General features: G+C 42.0%; 1 long non-coding RNA gene across 1 annotated transcript; it reads right to left on the minus strand.

Annotated features, from left to right (window-relative positions):
• Window positions 1–463: 463 nt before the first annotated feature.
• On the minus strand, window positions 464–3,022 carry LOC308176515. The gene is made up of 3 exons (XR_013938297.1): window positions 2,591–3,022; window positions 2,199–2,297; window positions 464–1,531 (listed from the first exon to the last, which is right to left on the minus strand). It is a non-coding gene; the product is annotated as an uncharacterized lncRNA (long non-coding RNA).
• Window positions 3,023–19,699: the final 16,677 nt, after the last annotated feature.

Consider the following 19,699-nt stretch of genomic DNA (forward strand, 5'->3'; position numbering starts at 1 on the left):
ATCTAAGACTTTTTCCCGCTCCTGTGAGGATGTCCCTGCAGTGACAGGTTATAAAGCTGAATCCTGCTCAAATAAATAAATAAATTAATAAAGGGGGGAGGGGGAGAACAACCCCAATGCACAGAGATGGCTCTTGGGTGACCCAGTGGCCTGGCTCCTATTTTTTCCATGGGATGTAGGAAGAATTGCAAAGGCTGCAAACCTCTGCAAAAGAAATCCTGCAAGTTGCAAGCAATGCTGACCACATTTGCTTCCAGGAGTTTTGAGATGATCCCTGGAAACACATTTGGTTTTAATCAGGCCCCTGCACTGTGGAACATCCTGTTTGTCTACACTTATTATTACTGACAAATTATCCTCCTCCAAATCTCAGGGAGCATTCACTTTATCCTCACATTAAACCTGATTGGAAACAGTAGGTTTAATTGGACTCAGCATGAGGCCCAGTCGTAAACTGCACCAGTTCTCTTTTTTATTGTGGCATTCACTAGATGTGTGAAAATACTATATTTCATATACAGATCCCAATTTGCTACTGCAAGGGCTGTTAAAGACAATGCGCAGATGCCCTGTGCTACGAAAGCAACCTCTGCCCACTCTTGGTGCACCTATGGCTGGGAAAAGCCTGCCGTTGCCAGCAGCGAGCCTATGCAATGTGCTCTTCCAGAGGGAAAGATCTTGACCTCAAAACCTGACAGTTTGCTCCCATCACCAACAGAGCCCTGCCATTTGCAGAGTGGACTGTGAGAGCCTGTTGTGCTTCACCTGAGCTCTGGAGTTTGATGGAGAAGGTGAAGGTGGTGCTGGGTATGGAGGATGGTCCTGTTCATCTTGCTGAGAAACACGTGCATCTTCTTACCCTCATCAGATGGAGACTTTTTGCTTGGGAAAGTCTATTGCAATAAGCAAACCTGAGGTATATCTGGCCAATGTTCCAAGATCTTTCCAACCTCTCCAATTTTCTTTTGCCAGAGCTGACCCCCAGCAGCTATTCCTCCGTGGTGGGCATCACAGGAAGAGTTGGGTGTTCTCAAGCCCAACAAGCAAGCTCGCATCCCGAGTCACTGAGAGCTGCTGACAGGAGCTGTGCTGTTAAGTAATCTCTTTCAAATGTCCTGGGTGTGGAAAGCCATGAGACAGCACGATCCGTCTGGGTTTTACAGAGGAAAAACAACCAAGAATACAAACAGAGAATCCAACCCCTTTGTAATTTGTGTTTATAGGGTTTGGGCTTATTCATTAGCATCTGAAGTTGGAAAGGAACATGAGCTGCAGAAATTAAGCTTCTCATGACAATACGCTCTCTCCTAACTGGGTAAAATAATATCATTCAAGGGATTATCTTGGGTTAGGTATTATTTTAAATGGTATTTAAATTACATTTGTATGTGCCATGCCTGTATACACTTTGCTCTGAAAGCAAACCTAGAGTGCATTTTATGTTCTCAGTTTGCAAGCTGTTGGTCCCAGTATTTTGCCAAAAACTTTTGAAAATGATAAAAACGCTTCATGGGTTGTTGATTAAGGCTCCCTAAGGAAGAAAAAAAAAAAAAAAGCAAACAATGAATTGTTAAAGTAATGAATATGTATAAGATGGAGACTTGTCCCAAACCATGCCAGAGCACAACTTTTAACTCTTTCTCTAAAACTGGCTTTGACAAAATCTGTACCTCTGTCTGTCTGGTAAATAGCATCCCTGAAATTCTTTATCCAGTGACAAAAAATCTTTAGCACCAATCATGAATATTAGCTTTTCTAATCTGATCAGCTTCTGCAAGCTTTTTGGAGTTTTATTTGTACTTTATGAGGGGAATTTTTGAAGAGGTCACAGCATGAGGTCTGTAGGTGCTATGCTGGGCTGTTATGCTGGGCATTTTCAGCCCACTTGAAAATAACACCCATCTGCTTGGTTGAAAGCTCTGCTATTAAATATCAGGTCTGTAGATGTGTAAGCAGATTGTTTTCTGGAGTAGTTAAGTCCTCAATGTTTTTCTAGAGCCTTTGCAGACAGAGCTGCATGGCTGGTTTCCCCTCTCCCTTGGCTCTTTCTTTGGTGCCAACAGGAGTCCCGAGCACACATGTGCTCTCACCCAGCCCTCCCCAAAACCAGTGGCCAGTTCAGCTCAAGCCACCACCATCAGCAGTGGGAGAGAAACCCGCTGACGTGGTGCCAGAGAAGCTGAGGAGGGCTCACGTACCTGCTCTTTTCTCTTGTTCAGCACTGGAAACAAGCAAGGGCCAGCTGGCAGCATCTCCAATCACACCAGACACTTGCAAGGTGGGCACGCACCAAAGTCCTGCAAACCACAGAGTCATTTTAGCTGGCTTTGAAAATATGTCCTCAGCACGGAGGTCTTAAAGTAAAGATGACTTCCTTTTCAGCCATCTAGGAGAGCCTGGAGCACTTATTTCTACCAGCATGGAAAGGTCCAGGCCCTTTGTTCTGCTGGGTGCTGCCAGCTTGGCTCCGGCAATTGCTGTCAGGTGAGATAGGAGGGTCTGCTTCACCCCAGCACCTGCCCCTTCAGCCAGGGTTACCCCATGCACATCCCACCAGAGAAGGGTCAACAAACCAAAGATACATACTCACCCTGCTCTGCTTCTCATAACCTGGAGTATTGATTTCTGCGACATCATTTTTGGATGCTGTCTTTGTGCACCTTATTTTCTTTGGCTTAATTTCTGAGGCATGCACCCGGCGTGTGTTACTTTGGGGTACTTTTTAAGCAGTGCCACAGACAAACCTACAAGTGAGTTACGGCTGAGATACGAAAGTGCGTCACACAGTCAGGGCACCCGACTCGCAGAAAATTGCTTATATCTTTCCTGATGCAATATGTTTCCTCTATGATATTTTGAAAGAAAACACAGCGCAGTGGTTAGAAGAGATGTGGAGCTTCTCACCAGATGGAGGTGGCCTGACAGCTTGTAAAAAACCCTTTGCAAACTGTTAGCAGGGATGACAACTGACCTCAATTACCGAAGCCTTTCATTTCTCCATCTGGGGAGCGTACTCACAGTTGTGCTACACTGGGGTGATAAGCAGGCTGGACGGAATACGGAAACTTAGGCAGTGTAAAACCATAGTCTGTTTGGAAACATATCCCACAAACAAATCCTTTCTCATGCTGTATTTTTCCCCCAGTTCAGCTTTGGTACTGAACTTTCCATTTTCAACTGACCAACATAAATTAAAGCCAAACATTGGCATAGAGAGGAAAGATGGAGAAAGTTGACCATTTCCCTCAGGAGGTCAGCCACAAATTCCTGCTGTTGTCTGAGAAATGATGAGCTACTCTTTGGAGACATGACTTAGATCATTTAGTGTCACAGGGAAAGTTTTCAGGCGTTTCAACAGGGCTTGAAATATGTCATCTTTTCTTTTTTTTCTTTTTCTTCCTTTTTTTATAAATATAGTTTTAGACTATGTGAGCTTTTTTTTTTTTTTTTCTTCTTCTTTTAACATAGTTTTCTATACAAAAGCCAGTTGTGCATGGTGCTATTTCCTTTGGGCGATCTTACAAGAAATGTTCCCAGCTCACTTCATGCCACTACAAATACCTCTTTACCTTGGAGGAAAGGGCACATCACTCACTTTGCAGGCCTAAACAAATTCGACTGCTTACAGCTCCAACAGCTCTGGGTGACAAAGTATGTCAAGGAAAATATGTCATTCCCCCTTCATCATCATTCTCACTTTCATTATTCATAAATATAGGATATAAATCTTCTGCCTCTAAAAGGGCCATCTGTCATGGGAGACAAGCTAGCTGGCTATTGCCTCCCACCCGAAGCCCACCCTGCTGAGTTTCAAGACAAATTTCCAATTGAATAGAAATGCAAAGTACTAAGGACAGAGGATTTAGAAGATCTTGTATGTTATACTTCCAGACAGAAGGAAAACAAGCTTTCAATTTCACCTAAAAATGATAAGTATGGCAAAATGGTTTTGAACCTTCTGTGGAGGTTGTTCTGGTTTTTGCATTTATAATGGCTCCTTGCTGACTGACTTAACAGACGTAACCCAAATTTAGCAGACACGAGTAAAATGTTTCAAGACACCATAAATGTTCATCAAAAACTCACATGAAGGCTGAGATTAGCTTTTTGTCGAGGATCTCAAAACCGACTTTCTTAATTCCTTTTCACCATGTAATAGTTCTGGCCCCACTTTCTTCTCTGGATTTGATCCAGGGAAAGAAGTCAAAGAAATTTCTTCTGCTGAGATATTTATTGCATTTGCTTTTCTAGGAAGTATTTGTAACTTGTAACTTGTTCAAAGTTCAGAAAATCACCTCGAATCTTGCAGGCTGACCTGTGAACCTGCTGCAGATTCATTTCTAAGGGAATAAGCTACAGGTTTGAGGCTTTTACTGTTATTTGGAAGGGAAGAAGGGTATGAATAAGTGCTCCTGCCACTAATTCTCATTTTTTATAGATGTCTAAAAACAAATAAATAACCCCCTCAGGCCAATGATCTTATGCTGGTCTTTTGCTAAAAGAAATTAAATCTTTCTTTTCACTGTCTCCTGTAATTACGGCAGACTTCCACCTCCCACAAGGGATCTGAATGCCAGTTGGGATCACACTATTTTTTATCTGCTGATGAATTGTGCTAAATCCCACTGGTAGTATACTGGTGGATTAGCCAATAACAGCAACAGTGTTTTTATGGCACATAGCCCTTGACTTAAATAATAATTTCCGAAGCAGGTGCTATGGAGTTTTCCTTTTTGCGTTTTCTCCGTTACAGATTTACACTTCACGCTTCAACTTTTTTAATTATCCTCACCCAGCATAATTTAACGCCATGTAAATCCACCAATACTTTCAGTGGCTGCAGATCATTTACTTGGAAGAAGCATCTGGGGACAACAGGAAAACCCCTCCAAGAACTCCAAGGCCTCGTTTCCCATAGCATCCATCCACCGAGACCCAACAGAGAGGCGCTGAAATAAGGAAGAAGGTGTCAGGAGAAGGTCTCCAAGCACTGCGCCAGCCAGCAGACCACCCCACATGCATTCATACAGAGGTCAGTGAATCAGCCTGGAAAACAAAAGCAGACCTGAACATGTTCCCAGGCACTGATCACCAACAAAAACTGTGTTTTGCCCACAGCCTGGTTAAGACCAACTTTGTAGTACGCAGCTCTGTAATACATTTTTTCTCCTTCCTTCTTGGGAGAAAAAAAAATGATGTTGTATCTAAAACACAGGCACAGTATTAACAATGATAACATCAACAGCAGTTGTGGTTGCAAATGACATATCCACCCTAAGCATCCCCACACTGGGTTAATCACTTTACCTTAGAGATAAATCAACATATGTTGTCAAATTTCTTACCACATTCGTCTTCCTCCACAGCATTGCAGCATGAAAAGCACTTCCCATGGTTGCTGTGGCTTTGCTGCAGTGGCTTGTAGCTCTCCTTAACCCTCTTTGGAGCAGAACAGTGGTACCCACCTCTGATAGTAAGTTTGGAACAAATACTGCCCATCGTCAGTTCAAGGAGATGGCTCCTGCATTCCTTCACACGGATATTTATTGGAAAGATTTTTTTTCACTCATTAATATTTCCAATGCACTTGCAATTAGTGAACAAAGCTACATTCTTTGAAAATACCATTTCTATGAAAGTTTTATGATGACTCACAGTTGAGTATCTAGCTGCAAAGGGGAAGGAAGTGAAGAATGGAGTGACTGAATAGACAAAGTAGGGGAGATGGATATATTCTGAGTCATTTGCGAAAATTTTCTGCTTGTTTTGTCAGGATGTATGCTAGCACTGCAGCTGTGAAACTTAATTGTAACAAAAAAGGTTATCTTATTACTAAGACACATTAATGCATAGCTTATTAATGCATAACAGAGAGTGATCTGTGGTAAACTGCAAAATTGTAAGACATGGAGCCTATTTGTTTTGAGTTACCAGAACCGACACATACCCCTCCACGAGAAATCTCCTTTTCTTTCCAACCTAACCCCTTAGCTGTGGAAATATGTGTTCAATTTCTTTTAGAGGTGCATTAAGAAGCTGGAGATTGAAATTAGGCATTTAGAGTTTCAAAGAAAAGCCTTTTTTTTTCTTCCTTTTTTTTTTTTAGAAACTTGTAATTTTGTCAAATTACACAGAAAATGAAATTGGAGGAGCAATAAAGTGCCTGAAATGAGGTAGTGAAAAGTTCCAAAATGAAACCCCCATATGTGCTGCACACGCTAAAACATGTTTCAGTCGCCTTTACTTAATTCTGCACGTTTCTCCATGAGCAATAATGACATAGTCTTGCTTTCACTCTTAAATATGTGGCTCTTTGTTTAACTGTTTTAATGTTAAAATAGGAGGATAACCATTCTCAGATGCATTTTGCCTTTCCCTGATACTTAACTGTTCACATTAAAAAAAAAAAAAAACACAAACAAACAAACAAAAAAACATAATTTGATTCAGACAGGTAAACAATCCTTATTTCTACTAAAAAATAAAAATAAATAATAATAAAAAAAATCAACTGTCATGAATTAAAACCCATTTTTCCCTAACCCCAAATAAACATGAGGCAGCCTGTATTTGATTGTAATAACACACTTGTCATTTCAGATATAGCATGTTGGAAGGTTTTTTGTAAAGACTTTATTGGAATTCCTTGGACTAAATATGCTGTGGGTTTCTGATGGCTTCATTAAAAATCAGAAACCAACTGGATGCGAAGGACTCTGAAGAGTCTGCAGTACAAACATGAAATAAAAATAGCTTAGACAATTTTTTTTAATTGTTTCTGTTTCAGATACCCTTGAAATTTGTCACATAGTAGTAACTCAGGGTTATAATTTCAAGTACTTAGAAAATTTATTTTGAGTTTCCCGGCTATATTTGAGACGCATGTGCGGTATTCCTCCTCCTTACTTACTGTAAATCCAGACAAAATCTTCTCAATTGCTTAAGTTTTCACTGCTTTTACACCGATACAGAGGTGAGCTGGGGGAAGATTCAAACTGAAATCTCACTCACTGAATAACAAGGGCTTATCTGTAGAAAGGAGTTTTATTTCATGTTATTTTAGCTTGTATTTTAAACTGTCCTGATGCAAAGTTATAGTCGCTTTTATAAAGTGTGACTTTGAGGTTCTTCCTTATTTTAATCTCAGAGCAGAAGAGAGCCAAACTGAGCCCTGAGGGAGAAACATGGTCACCAGGATCTGAAATTACAGTTTCTGGTGGCCTTTTTCTGGTAACTGTGGAGTAAGAGTAAGAGTTCAGATTTTGGTTTCACTCTGAATATAATGAAATCAGCAGTAGGCGTCTGTTAATTAAAATAGGAATACAATCAGGCTTTTTTCCATACTAGCAGCGTTTTAGGTCTGAGTGCCTAGAAACATCTACAGAGAATGGAGTGGTGCCTTCTGTATATTCATGGGCTGACGGGACAAGAAGAAATAAGGCTGGGCAGCAAGGAAGGCTAAAATTAAAAATTAAAAATGACAGATACAGAGCTTTGAGGAGACATGAAAAGTTGCTTTTTCATTTTGCCACTTTTGGGTCACAACCTTTGACTCTGATCATTTTAGTTCAGTTTTACCTTTTCTTCCCATTTTGCAATGAAGTGGCAAAACTATCTTAATATATCCATCGGCCAATGAGTAATAATCCAAGTTGTAACTCATTGTAGGCATTTAGATGGCAAACGGTCCTGACATTAAGCTTTTAAGGCATAAATAGTAAAGGGAAAGGGGAGAAGAAAGTGAGCAGAAGTTAAACAAGTAACCTTCTTCCCTAATTACCTCCCCAGACAGTGTGTCCGGTGTTTGCTAGTCCTCATTTACACTAGAATGGACCCATTTTACTTTCTCTTTCATATTTTACCCTGCTGGAAGGTAGCCCACTCTCTTATGTCAGACCTGACAGGATGTGAATTATCTCCATCCAGGCTTGTCATAACTTTGTGCACGGTGATGTAATGCTCCAAAAAGTCTGGATTAAAAAAAAAAAAAAAAAAAAAAAAAAAAAAGACGGTACTTATTAACGGGAAAGGAAACAAGCCTCTGTTTGACAACCAGTGGCTGAATATGAAGGACAGCTTTCCTGGGGGAAAAAAATGTTTGTGACTGTATGAATTACTATTATTTATTCAGAGGGAAGAAATTACTATTGAATTTTTAACTAGAATCATCTGGCTAAGCAGCCTACCAGGACCAGTTATTTGGGCATGGCTGGCAGGTAGGTTCAGAGAGAAAAGGCTCAAGCCTGCTCCCGGTGGGATCACTAAAACTACCAGAACTTGGGTGTGAGCCGGAGCTGATGCTCGCAACATTTCCCTGCACTGTTCTTCCCAGCAGTTCCCTTTCTCTCCTTTTTTCGCATCCCCTGTCTGTGTACCATCCTTGTGTGAAGTCCTGGCTTTGTCCCCTCTTCTAATAAGACATCCCTCCTGCTCCCTGCCACTGCAGCTGGGGCCGCATTCCAGCAGTATGATCTGAAACCGTATCCCTCTAAGTTCATGAGGTATTCGGCATGTGTGTGCGTGGACTTGTGAACTTTTACCTTTTACCTATCAGCATTGCGGCTCATTCACCCTTTCTCTCCCTTGGTGCGACTCACTTGAACTAGCTGGAAGGGAGCAGTGGAGACCTTATCCTCACCATGTCATAGAAAGGTCTCCAGCATAGCCTCATGGCAAAATTTCTCCCTGCCTACAAGATTTCCTTGCTGTGTTGCTCACACTTTGCTGCCACCTGAAATACTGAAGAGTATCTCAGGACCTTGGGTGGGTTTTCAGGTTAAAGCCCATTCGCATGGTGTGGGTGATCTAATGAAGTATTCCCTTGAGTGACAGCAGCAGCCAGAAGAGGAGTCAGGAGGCTTTCTCAAAGAGGGGTTTGAAGCCTCAAAGGTCAGCAGGATTTGTCAGGATTTGTGGCAGTCTGGGGTAGTGACAGGATCCTGAAGCAGGCTTGGGGCAGTATCCCACCTTCCTGTGCTGTCCTACACTTTTCCAAGCGCATTTTTATTTCTTTTTGATTTGTGCTGCATTACAAACCACGTTTGATTAGCTGACGGCAGCACGCTGCTCCCATCATGTCCATAGGTCCCGTGGGAGAAACCCACCAGAGCTTCTTGTGGAGGCTCGTTGGGATTGTATACCTCAAGGGACTCCCAGCAAAGTGCGCAGGACTACATGGGCCACGGAGGAAGCAAACAACAAATGCACTTTGCAAATGAGAGAGAGACACATTTAAGATACACCTGGGTGCCCCTGTGCATTGCTGCAACCCCTCTTGCACTAAGTAGAAGGCATCAACAAAAGAAAGTAATGCAGCGATCACGAATGAATATGTCCCAGATCAGCTCAGTCTTTCAAGTCTTTCAGCTAATATTATAGTCCTTCAAGAAATGTTTGGGAGAGGGCAAAGAACCATGGACAGATATCCTATAATTTCTCATCTATGTACATCACTTCTATTTTCGCATACCATAGCATTGCTCTTATACATGTGGCTTTTATGGAAGAGATGGCACATGAGTCTATAAATATACATGTATGATTACATGTTGGACTCTTTCTTAGCTGCAAACTTCAATGCCAGTTAACTTTTACTTTCCCCTTTTTAATTACAAGATGGATTTGGTTCCTGGGGAGGTCAGTCTGACTGCGATGGTTACAGCCAGACATATCGCAATGTCAAGCTTTCCCACGCATAGCTCTGCCAATGTCTCCCAGCCTTGACCTTGAAACACCCTCTGCCATTCCAAGCCCTCAGTGAAAACTGAAAAATGTGCTGACACTGAAATCCCTGCTGTGTACAGATATGCAATATTCGGGGACATTTCAGAGCAATCACATTTGTTTTGCAAACGTGGTGCTAGGCTCCAGGTACTGGGAGAGCTGAGTGGCCACTGTGTCGCCACTTGCATACTAATGACTCTTAAATCCAATTAAGCTTTATTTATCTCTATTATAAAACAAAGAGGAATCTGAAGTTCTGGTTCTTTTTGACTCCTGGAGAAGTAAAAGAACCGCAAGTTTTCCCTGTGCGACTGGGTGACAGCACTGATTTGGGAATCTGGGCTTCTATCTCTCGTCAGTTCTCCACAGGCACATTTGCAATCCCAGGGTCCAACTGTAAATATTTGTCAGTGCCCCTTACATAATACTGAGCTCTGGGTTTCATGGAAAAATTGAACCCTGCAGTACATGCAGAGGAAATTCCAGAACGAGCTTACTGACAGACATGTCTTGGAAGTTAGCTAGTTATTTTGGCAGGGACCCAAGATATTTTTTCCTTTCTTCCCCACCACCCTGATTAAAAAAAAAAGAAAAAAAAAGGAAAAGTCTTTGGAGCAGAGGGTCTTGAAACCCAGGAAGTCCCACTGGTGCTTCACTTTCAACTCTCTGGAAGATATTTGTTGTTCATCAAGCTGTTACACACAGAAAACGATGTCATTTATGAGACAGAAAACTCCAAATAAGAGAAACCCCTAGAACAGCTAGGCTCTCTTTGGAGCTTAATGTGTAAAAATTCTGTGGCTTCTTTCATTCAATTTAATCTTTAGTGAAATATTGCAATCTCACTGATAAGTTCTCAACAGATGTGTGCTGCAACAGCTCCGTGTGTTTTAGGGAAGGCAGAGATTTGGTTTTGCTGTGTAAGTGAAGGGGCTGCAAAGCCTGTGACCAAAAGCTTTGAACCCAGTGTTTAACCCAGGAGCTGAATTGCTGCAGGAATTGAGTGCCAGCAACAATGGGAAACTGGGTCAGAACCAGTTCCAAGTAAAATGTGCACCAGATCTTTGTGGATGGATGTCCACTGGGGCTGTGAAGAACAGTGACAACAAATACATTTGTTTCTTAAGTGGAGAGTAAGAGACTTGTATCTGTGTTAAGGCTGTAAATCCTTCAAAAGTGTGTTTGTTCTGATATTTTAGAGAATAACTGAATTTATCTGTATGAGCTTTTCAAGGTGATGTCTCTCAAATTCTGGTTTAAAAAAGCATTTCTGTTGAGTTCATGTAGACTTTGATCAGGCATCAGGTTGCCCTGTAAACATGGAAGAGTCCAGTCTTGCAGCTCCACCATCCCAAAATGCTCACTAATTCAGGTGTCCTCATCTTCCAGGTCAGGGAAGATGAGTGCACTGGAGGTACAAATGACTTCCAGCTGAAAGAGTCATTTGCATCTTTTCCTGTACTTGCCACACTCCTCCCCTTAACCAAGAAGGGTGAAAACAGCTTCATCCTTTGTCCTGTTCCCAGTGGTGCCTGAGATGACAGCTTTGGCTGGCATCCCTCCTCTCTGGCTTTGGGCATCTAACAACAGCATCATGCATGAACAAGGATAGGGGATGAAATATCAGAGGAATCACACAGGGTGTTTTTCATCGTTTTCTCCCTCGCCCGCTCCAGGCCTGCTCTGTGGCTTTTCTGAGTCATCTTGTAAATACCAGTCCCTGCAGCAAGCGGGACCAACAAAAAGAAAAAGAAAGAAAAAAAAAAGTGAGAGAAAAGAAGAAAAATGACCCCCTCCTCCTCCTGCTTCCCACCAACGCCCCTCACATTTGTTATTGCATTGGATCTTCCTGGCCAGACTTGACCTGCAAACAGTGGTCACCAGTGAACCATCAAAGGCCTTTCACATCTCCAGCAGCTGCAGGGAGGATTCCTGTAAGCGCTCCTATCACTTTGACACCTCCGAAGTGGACAACGCCAATTGTACGCTGTCATGGGCTGTGTTTCAGGGACCACCTTCAATGCTTTGGCTCCGAAGAGCTGCTGTTTTCCAATTCATTGACACAGGGGGATATATATCTAAAAAACTTGGCTGCGGCAGTGAGTGCATGCCTTGAGGATTACATAGCAAGTGAACTTTGTCAGCGTAAGCCCTAGTCAATAGGAGGAATTAAGTAGAAAGACCTCTATTGTTCCAGCCAGCCTTCTGAAGGCACTGATTGGCAGTAAAATGTCTTAAGTGACAGATGTAAAGTAAATATTACCCATGCCAAGTCTCTATATTACTTTGATTACCTACCATCAATCAATTTGTTCTTTGCCTCGTAACAATAGCGGCTGCTGTTACAGTTTGGACCCCTCTGATGAAGCCAGCAGTATAATTGATTAACAAACTGAAAAGAAAGGTTACACAAATCACAGCAAAATGTATCTCAGCAGAAAAATGAGAGCATTGTCTCTGCGCACATGCATGTGCCCAAAGTACTGTGCCTATTAGAAACAAAATGACTTACCTTCACCACAATACTTCTATGTGCACACGCATGCACACATATATCTCTTTAAACCAGCCTGTTGAAACTTTGTAATATTCTTAAGGCTTTTAGCATTGTCCAATGCCAGGAAGAACAAGAAAAAAATTGCGTTATTAAGGTATCCTTGTGAATAAAAAGTAAAACTGGAGATGAAGGGTCTGTATGAGGCAGGTGGTGACTTTGATGTGCAGCACAACTACAAGCATGAACAGCATTGCTTGGCTCTGAGGGCTACCTGGGATGTACTGCAACATCCTTTTTTCCCTTCATCTGTTTTGAAATTAATGGGTGCTCACTGTAATTCTGGCTCTTTTGTCTTACTTGCATGATAGAGAAGGACAAAGCATTTTCAGCTCCCTCAATGTGAAGGAAAATAATTTTCTGGGAAGCACGGAGTACACATGCTTGAGGTCCTTACCAAGGTGGCCCAGGTACAGAGAGAGATGCTCTGTGCACACACTGCTTTAACAGATGTTCCCCAATGCTCTAGCCCTAAACCTTCTTCCCACTAGACTTGACAGCAAATTTAGGGTTCAAAGCATTTGGCCATGTACATGTGCAAGGATGTAAGAACGGCCACACAGGAACATGTTATCTTCCTCTGACATGACCAGTTACAGGCACCAAGGGAAATACCACAAGAACAAGGAAAACCAAGAGCAGCCTTTCCTCTGAAATATTCTCCCAGTTTATGGCTAGCACCAGAGCAGGGATTTCCTCATCTGGAGGCTGCCATTACTATTAATGGTCACTGATGGATACATCCCAGGGGAATTTCTCAAACTTCTTTTTCAAGCCATTCCTACTCTCCAATATCCGGTGACAATGAGCAGCTCATGGTGTGAACAAAACAGTACTTTCTGGATTTGTGCTTAAGCCCTGCTATCTGCTAATGTTACTGCATGCCCTGAGGTCAGCAGAAACCCACGGGGTTCCCGTGCTGCTCCAGGAGTGCTCCTCTCCTCTGGTTCTTGCTCTTTGCTCTCATAGCTTGCGCTGTTCGAAGTAAAGGATGAGGTTCCTGGGTTTCTGGTTTGCAGCCTGGCTATTAAAACTGGCTATTACATCACTTGGATATTTTCCCTGAGCTGACCTGCCCACATTTTTATGTGTTATATAGCATTGTGAAGGAAAGGTGAAATGGTCTCATGGTGTAAGTGTGCTACCTTTTAGTCTTCTCGGATTATCCGTTTGGAAAGACGTTTTCCATAAAAGACGGAAAAAGAAGCTTGACCCATTGCTGAGGTCTTGGCACAGAGCCCCTCCTCTGCCACTGACCTGCCAAATGACATTGGGCATGTCACTTCAACCCTGTTTCTTCTGAAATGGGGATACTAATTCAATTTTATCTCCAATGGGTGAGAGAGAGAAAAGAAAGGAAAGGCAGGAAGTGCTCAGTTAGTCTGTGGGGACCATGCAAGTGTCTTTGATAAATAGGTTTCCTAATTTTCCCTAATGCATGGGGGACAAGGCCAGTGATAGGCTGAGGAGACAACACAAGAGAAAGAAAAATTTGGAAATACTAAAAGATTGAAGAGAAGGAGAAAACAGGCAAGGGAGAGCCATTTGGAAGCAGGATTACACATCATTCTCCAAGACTTGCTCACCATCATGTCAGTGTCCCCATGGGGTCTTCCCACGGCAGCTCTTAACATGATGGACTTTCAAGGTCCCTTCTGCCCTTAGAGGCTGTGAACCTCAGAGATTTCCATAAATCTCCAAAGGTTCAGGAGAGCTGTAGAAAAAACATTTCTACATGCCAATATCATCCCTGCAATGAGGGCGTTGACCATGTACCATGGGGGAAAAGACTCCGGATAATATCCTATGAGCCCACAGCACGTGCTGTCTCCTTGGTTTTTTCTCCAAGAAAAGAGGCAATGTTAGAAATGGCATGAAAATCAGGCTTCCCGTGTGACTTTAAACAGGAGCACCAGAGTGGCTTTTGTGCCAAGACAATTTTAGTAGCTTTAATGCTGTTGCCCTACCACTAATAACTGCCTGGTTACTATATTGGTTCATACATGACAAACACAGCTACAGAATTAGCTGGAGCGCCTGATATGTATATTTTTGGAATTATTTTTATGGTAAAATCATTAAGGCCACCCACCAACCAACATATGATCTCCCTATTGGGTTGGCTTTGATTAAAGACATTACCAATAAGAAATTGAACATTTTCCTGAAAATATCTTTTGTTCGGTGGCCTTCGGGAGCAGATGGCCACAGCAGCAAACACGTGTTTACAGCTGCTGTGTGGTAGCTCTGTTTCATTAATGTGCTGCTGAAAACTTATTTTCCAGCCAAACCAGGAGCCAAAATGGCTATAGCAATGGTTGATTAGGTGGCCCCATTCTTGTTTGATGGTAAACAGCTTTACTGCTGCCTGGCTTGTGTAGGTGCTAACCCAGAGAGAAGTAAAGTAAAAAATAAAAATAAAAAATAAAATAAAACAATAATAATAATAATCACTGAACAGTTTTATTATCAGTAGATGGATTTCTTCTCACCATTTTGTGGGTTGCTACATTTTTATATGGCCCATATACCCAAGGCAAATTAGGAGAGGGAGGTAACATGACAGTTTTCATCAAAGTTTAGACAGATTTCCTTCTGAAATAGACTCTCTAGGGGATGGCCCTGCACAGTGAAAAACGGCTGCAAGTTCATATAAATAAAAGGGCAGTGCGCCAGAGCAAACAGAACTGCATAGCTCTGCCTGCGACAAGAAATTCTGCCCCCCGATTCCTGTTGTTCTTCTGCCCAAAAGTCAAACTCCGGTTTTGTTTTGGCAAATGCTGGCACTGAGCATGGCAAACATCCTCTGCGGCTTTCAAAGACCTGTTTGTGCACCCCAGAAAGAAAGGTGAACTTAGACTGGATGTCTTTTTCCCTTTATTCTTGCTGAAAAACAAAAGGCTTAAGAAGGATGCTTCTGCATGTCACACATGATATTTCCTTTATTCATTTCTGAACAAAAACTTCTGACAACAGAAGACAAAGTTTCCCAGCTGTAATGTTGCTCCGTGCTTTGTTCTTGGGGATTTTTGCTGACATGGGAAGATGTTGGAGGCTACACAGTAAGAAATATATTTGATTTACAAAATAGGAAGGAAAAGATCATCTTTTTAGCTTGCGTTCACATCCTACCTGACATAAAGTTGTTCACAGACATGTCTGAGTCTTCTAGCTTGTGTTAGGTAATGAAAACATAATTAAGAGCAACAGGCTGGTTTGCTGACATGAAGCACTAAATCATTCGTGTGCATATTTCTGATCTGGAGTGAGTGGAAGAACATTAATTTACAAGAAGCAAAGTCAGAATTGGTGTTCCTTGGAAAGGTATTGCAGTCACAACTGCTCAGAAAAACTTTAGCACCTTCTAAAATCCAAGGAAAACAATGTATTCCAACCAGGGCTCAGCCCAAGCAGATGTTGGTCATGAGCATGAAACCAAATTTTGAAACCATAGCCACCCTCAAATTCAGACGGAGACCTATCTCTGCTTTCTGTAGTTGTAAAATGAAACAACTCTTACGGTTTATTTTTGGCTGTTCACGTAACACAGGACCTTGGTGGTTGTCCTTAGGCAGTTTGCAATGGACACTGGTTATAGTTCAAACGCAAACAAGAGACAGTCTAGTGATAGGTTCAGAATGAACTCATGCACACTAGAGCCTTCATACACCAAAGAAAAGCTTCATGATTGTCTTCCCATATTCATAAATCATTGGTGGATGAATCCCAACATTTTCTTAGAGGCTAAACATTAGGACACCTGGCAGAAATTCCAGAGTCCTGTCTTATATTCCAATATACTGGATGATTAGGAAAGATTTTTCTTTTTTCTTGTTTCTTCTGTATGCCAATATGATGAGATGGATGCAGGTGAGAAAATGAGTTTAAAGATTGCAGATTTTGTTGTTGTGGGCAAGTGAGCTACCAGGTTTTGACTGTAACTCCATTACATTGTGGCATGTAACATTTCCCAGTCTTCATTTCGCCAGATAGCAATCTGTTGATCTAATTTTATGTATGTTATAACCCTTCTTTATACCTAAATATATCAAGAACATGGACCTCAGCATTCCAGAGTCATAACTCATGTCAAGCTAACCAAAGTAAGCATATTTAGCTTCTTGTGGCCCACAATCTCTCTCAAAGGTCACCACAATCTCCAGGGTCTGAGGAAACCCACAGTTACTGCAATGCCTGTTTTCTTTGAAACAGAAAATCTTTCTTCTGAAAAAGAAGTCTTTTTTTTTCTTTTTTTTTTTTTCTCCACACTCCAGGTGATCTTTAATCCTGTCTTTTTGATGGAAAATAAGAACAAATGGAAGAATAAGTATGAGATAAGTCAAGCAGCCCGGTCTTCATTAAGCAAATGGAGTTCGCCAAGTTCTTCTGGTTGTATCTACTACTTGAAGGGGCTGAAATTCAGAACAGCAGACTGGAAATGAAACACGAGCTGTAAATTTACTTTTGGTGCCAATCAAGGAAATTAATTCAACTTGGCTTGTCAGGATTCCATGCATCAACGGCAACATGAAAATAAAAATGTGATCATGGACCAGAGACTGCTTGTTTTTCTGAAAAAAATATAAATAAAGAAATAGAAAAGAAAAGAGACTGTCCTCAAAATGTGGAGCTGATTAAAAGTTCTCGTGTGAGCTCCTCGGGAGGGTGTGTAAGCAGAAGGGTAAAGGGTGTTTGTGCTTCACAAGGAAAATATTTAGACCTTGTACATAACCATAGCTGAGAAAAATTGTTCAAGGTCTAAATAGCGTGACTACATGAATTAGTCTGATGGCTGTTCTGGTGAGCAAAGAGGATATTTGGTGGAGTGAACCTAAGACCGCCGTAAATGCAGTGCAGGAGCACAGAGCTGTGTAAAGCTCACGCCTTTGTAAAACGGACCTGCACCAGGGCAAACTGACTGTAAACTCTGCTTTTGTAATGAAGCCAGGTGCCACTGGCACTCTTCTGTGTTTTTGCCTTTTACAGCAGATTCAAAAATGGTTCTTCTTCCTCTCACTGAAGTCTTTCTTGTCTAACAAGAGATTAGCTATTTCCTAGCCATGGGTTTATGTATTTATTTCCTTCTGGAAGAGCAAATTCATTGCAGTTCTGTCTCTAAAATTAAGATATTGTAGAAGGAGAGGCATAAATTAAATGTTATCTGCAAATGGAAAGGGGGATATATGTAAATTTAAGGTAACAATGATAATAAAATATGTGGTTTATATCAATCATTAAAATCAGCTAGAAAAATTTTGGCTTAAAAATGCAACTGCTGACAGCAATACTGTTTAGTACTGGTACTCAGGGACTGCCTTTCCTATTTGAGCACACCACTTTTTCCCGGGATGGGGAGAAAAGAGAGATGGATTGAGGCATTAATGAAATAGAGGACAAAAATAAACCACCTGGACAACCGGGGAGAGATAAAAGGATAAATTGTGAAAGGAATCCAGCCAACCCCACCCAGGTGGATGAAAGGCTGAATTTAATGGGAAAAGTAAGGACTAAGTTTATAGGCTTATGGAAATTAAGCAGAAAAGGGGGTAAAAACAGTAGTCTTGCTCAGTGGAACCCAGTATGAGTCCAATTTATGTTTAATGTCTCTTAAAACTGTTGTCTGGCCCCATCAGGCTGTGCCAATACCAAAGGGTTGTGGTTAGAGGAACAGCCTCCACAGCCAGCTGGAGACATTTGTTCATTTTTATTTTTAATGCAGAGGGATCACACTCAGCAGGGGACCTGCATAAAGCATAAATGCAGTGATAGTTGACTTGATCAGTTGCAGAGAATCTGAGGGCAGAGGCATTGGCAACAGCATCTTCCCAAAACACTGACAGCATTCATGGGTCTTCAGCATTGCTCCCCACTTTTGCTGGAGAAACTACTGAAGGAGATGAGAGCCCCCTCAGTGCTAATGCAAAACAAGGAGGGTGTCAGAGGTAAACCAGAAGCAGAAGCCCCCTGGTTTGTTAAGCAGGAGAAATGTGGCTATGAGCAAGGGAGTTTTCTGTGTGATATCAGCGGGGATCAAAGGATTGTCTCTTGGCTCTGTGGAGGGGAGTGCTCTATCATGAAGCCTGCCATGATGCTGACAAGTCTATAGAAGAACTGGTAATAATACATCAGGGAACAAGACAGCTTTTAAACACCAGCGCTTCAAGTCAGGGAATGACAGCAAGGGAGCTGAGATTCATTCCTCAGCCCTGTGGCTGTGTGATAGCGCACACTTGACCCTCATTGATATAGCAAGCATGAGGAGTATTAATTACTTTTCAAAACTGGCTCCTTCTGATGTGTGTGTGCTCACAGCCACTTTACGCCAGGGACTAATCATAGACATTGCCCTTGAAACAACTCTTTTCAGTCCAAGTAGGTCTATCAGCCATGTTGTTTGCTCAGCTGTGCTGACCGCTCTCCTCTCCTGCTTCTAAACCCAAAATTAAATGCTGTCTATATAACACATATGACAGGGAGCTGTCTTTCCTAAGCAGCAAATTCACAGTGGTGACACTTAACAAGGAGCTCACTTTGGCTGTGGTCCTAAATAATAACAAAGGCTCTGTCTTGCATGTGTGAGGCAATCAGCTCTGACTGTCCAAGTGCAATAGTGTCACTTAGGTGGTCACCATCCCTTTGCAAGACATCACTACACACAAAGCAAGAAGCAGAGGTAGATGTGTCCTTCGTGGCTGTTCAAGCCCCTGTATCTTCATGTAATGTCTTCATCTGTGACTTTTAGCCAATTCATTGAACCCTGAATGAGACAGAAACACATTATTCCCACTGCCCTTGCTACAAGGTTAGCAATCCTTGGCAGAAAGACAAGGACACCATAAGGGTCAGTGAGATCTCAGACAACAACAGCTAAACATGCAGAGCTCCTCCATAAAGTTTTTTTTCAAGCAGTGATGACACATGAAGTCTTCAGTAGTGTCATGCTGCAGGTCCACCACTGCCCTGGCTGCAGGGCCAGTCGTGGCAGCTTGAGTGCCCTCTGGATACCAGACCACTTGGTCACCTCTCTCCACTGCTCCACCAGAACAGATTCCCCTCTTCCACAGAGTCCATTTTTCTTGTGATTTCCTACCGTAAACCAGTCAAACCTTGTTCAGTGTTAGGTTAAGCAAAGCAGCCACAATAAAAAGACATATAAATGAATGACATGCTATAAAAAATCTCAAATGGAGCAAGATTTTCATTAAATTAAGTTACAAATTTAACAGTCTGGCAGCCTCCACCTGCTGCCTTACTCTGCAAGTTGTCCTTCTGAGGTTTAGTCATGGCTGAAAGTCTTACCATGCAGTAGTGAAGGAGAGAGAATCCAATCCCTGTATCTTCAGGCAAAAAGGTGTGTGCAATGCATTCATCAAGTATTAATGATGTCGTTTCAGAAAGCTTCATTCGCCCACAGCTCCTTAC

Source organism: Anser brachyrhynchus (assembly GCF_964034855.1).
Source record: "Anser brachyrhynchus genome assembly, chromosome: 12".
NCBI lineage: Eukaryota > Metazoa > Chordata > Aves > Anseriformes > Anatidae > Anser > Anser brachyrhynchus.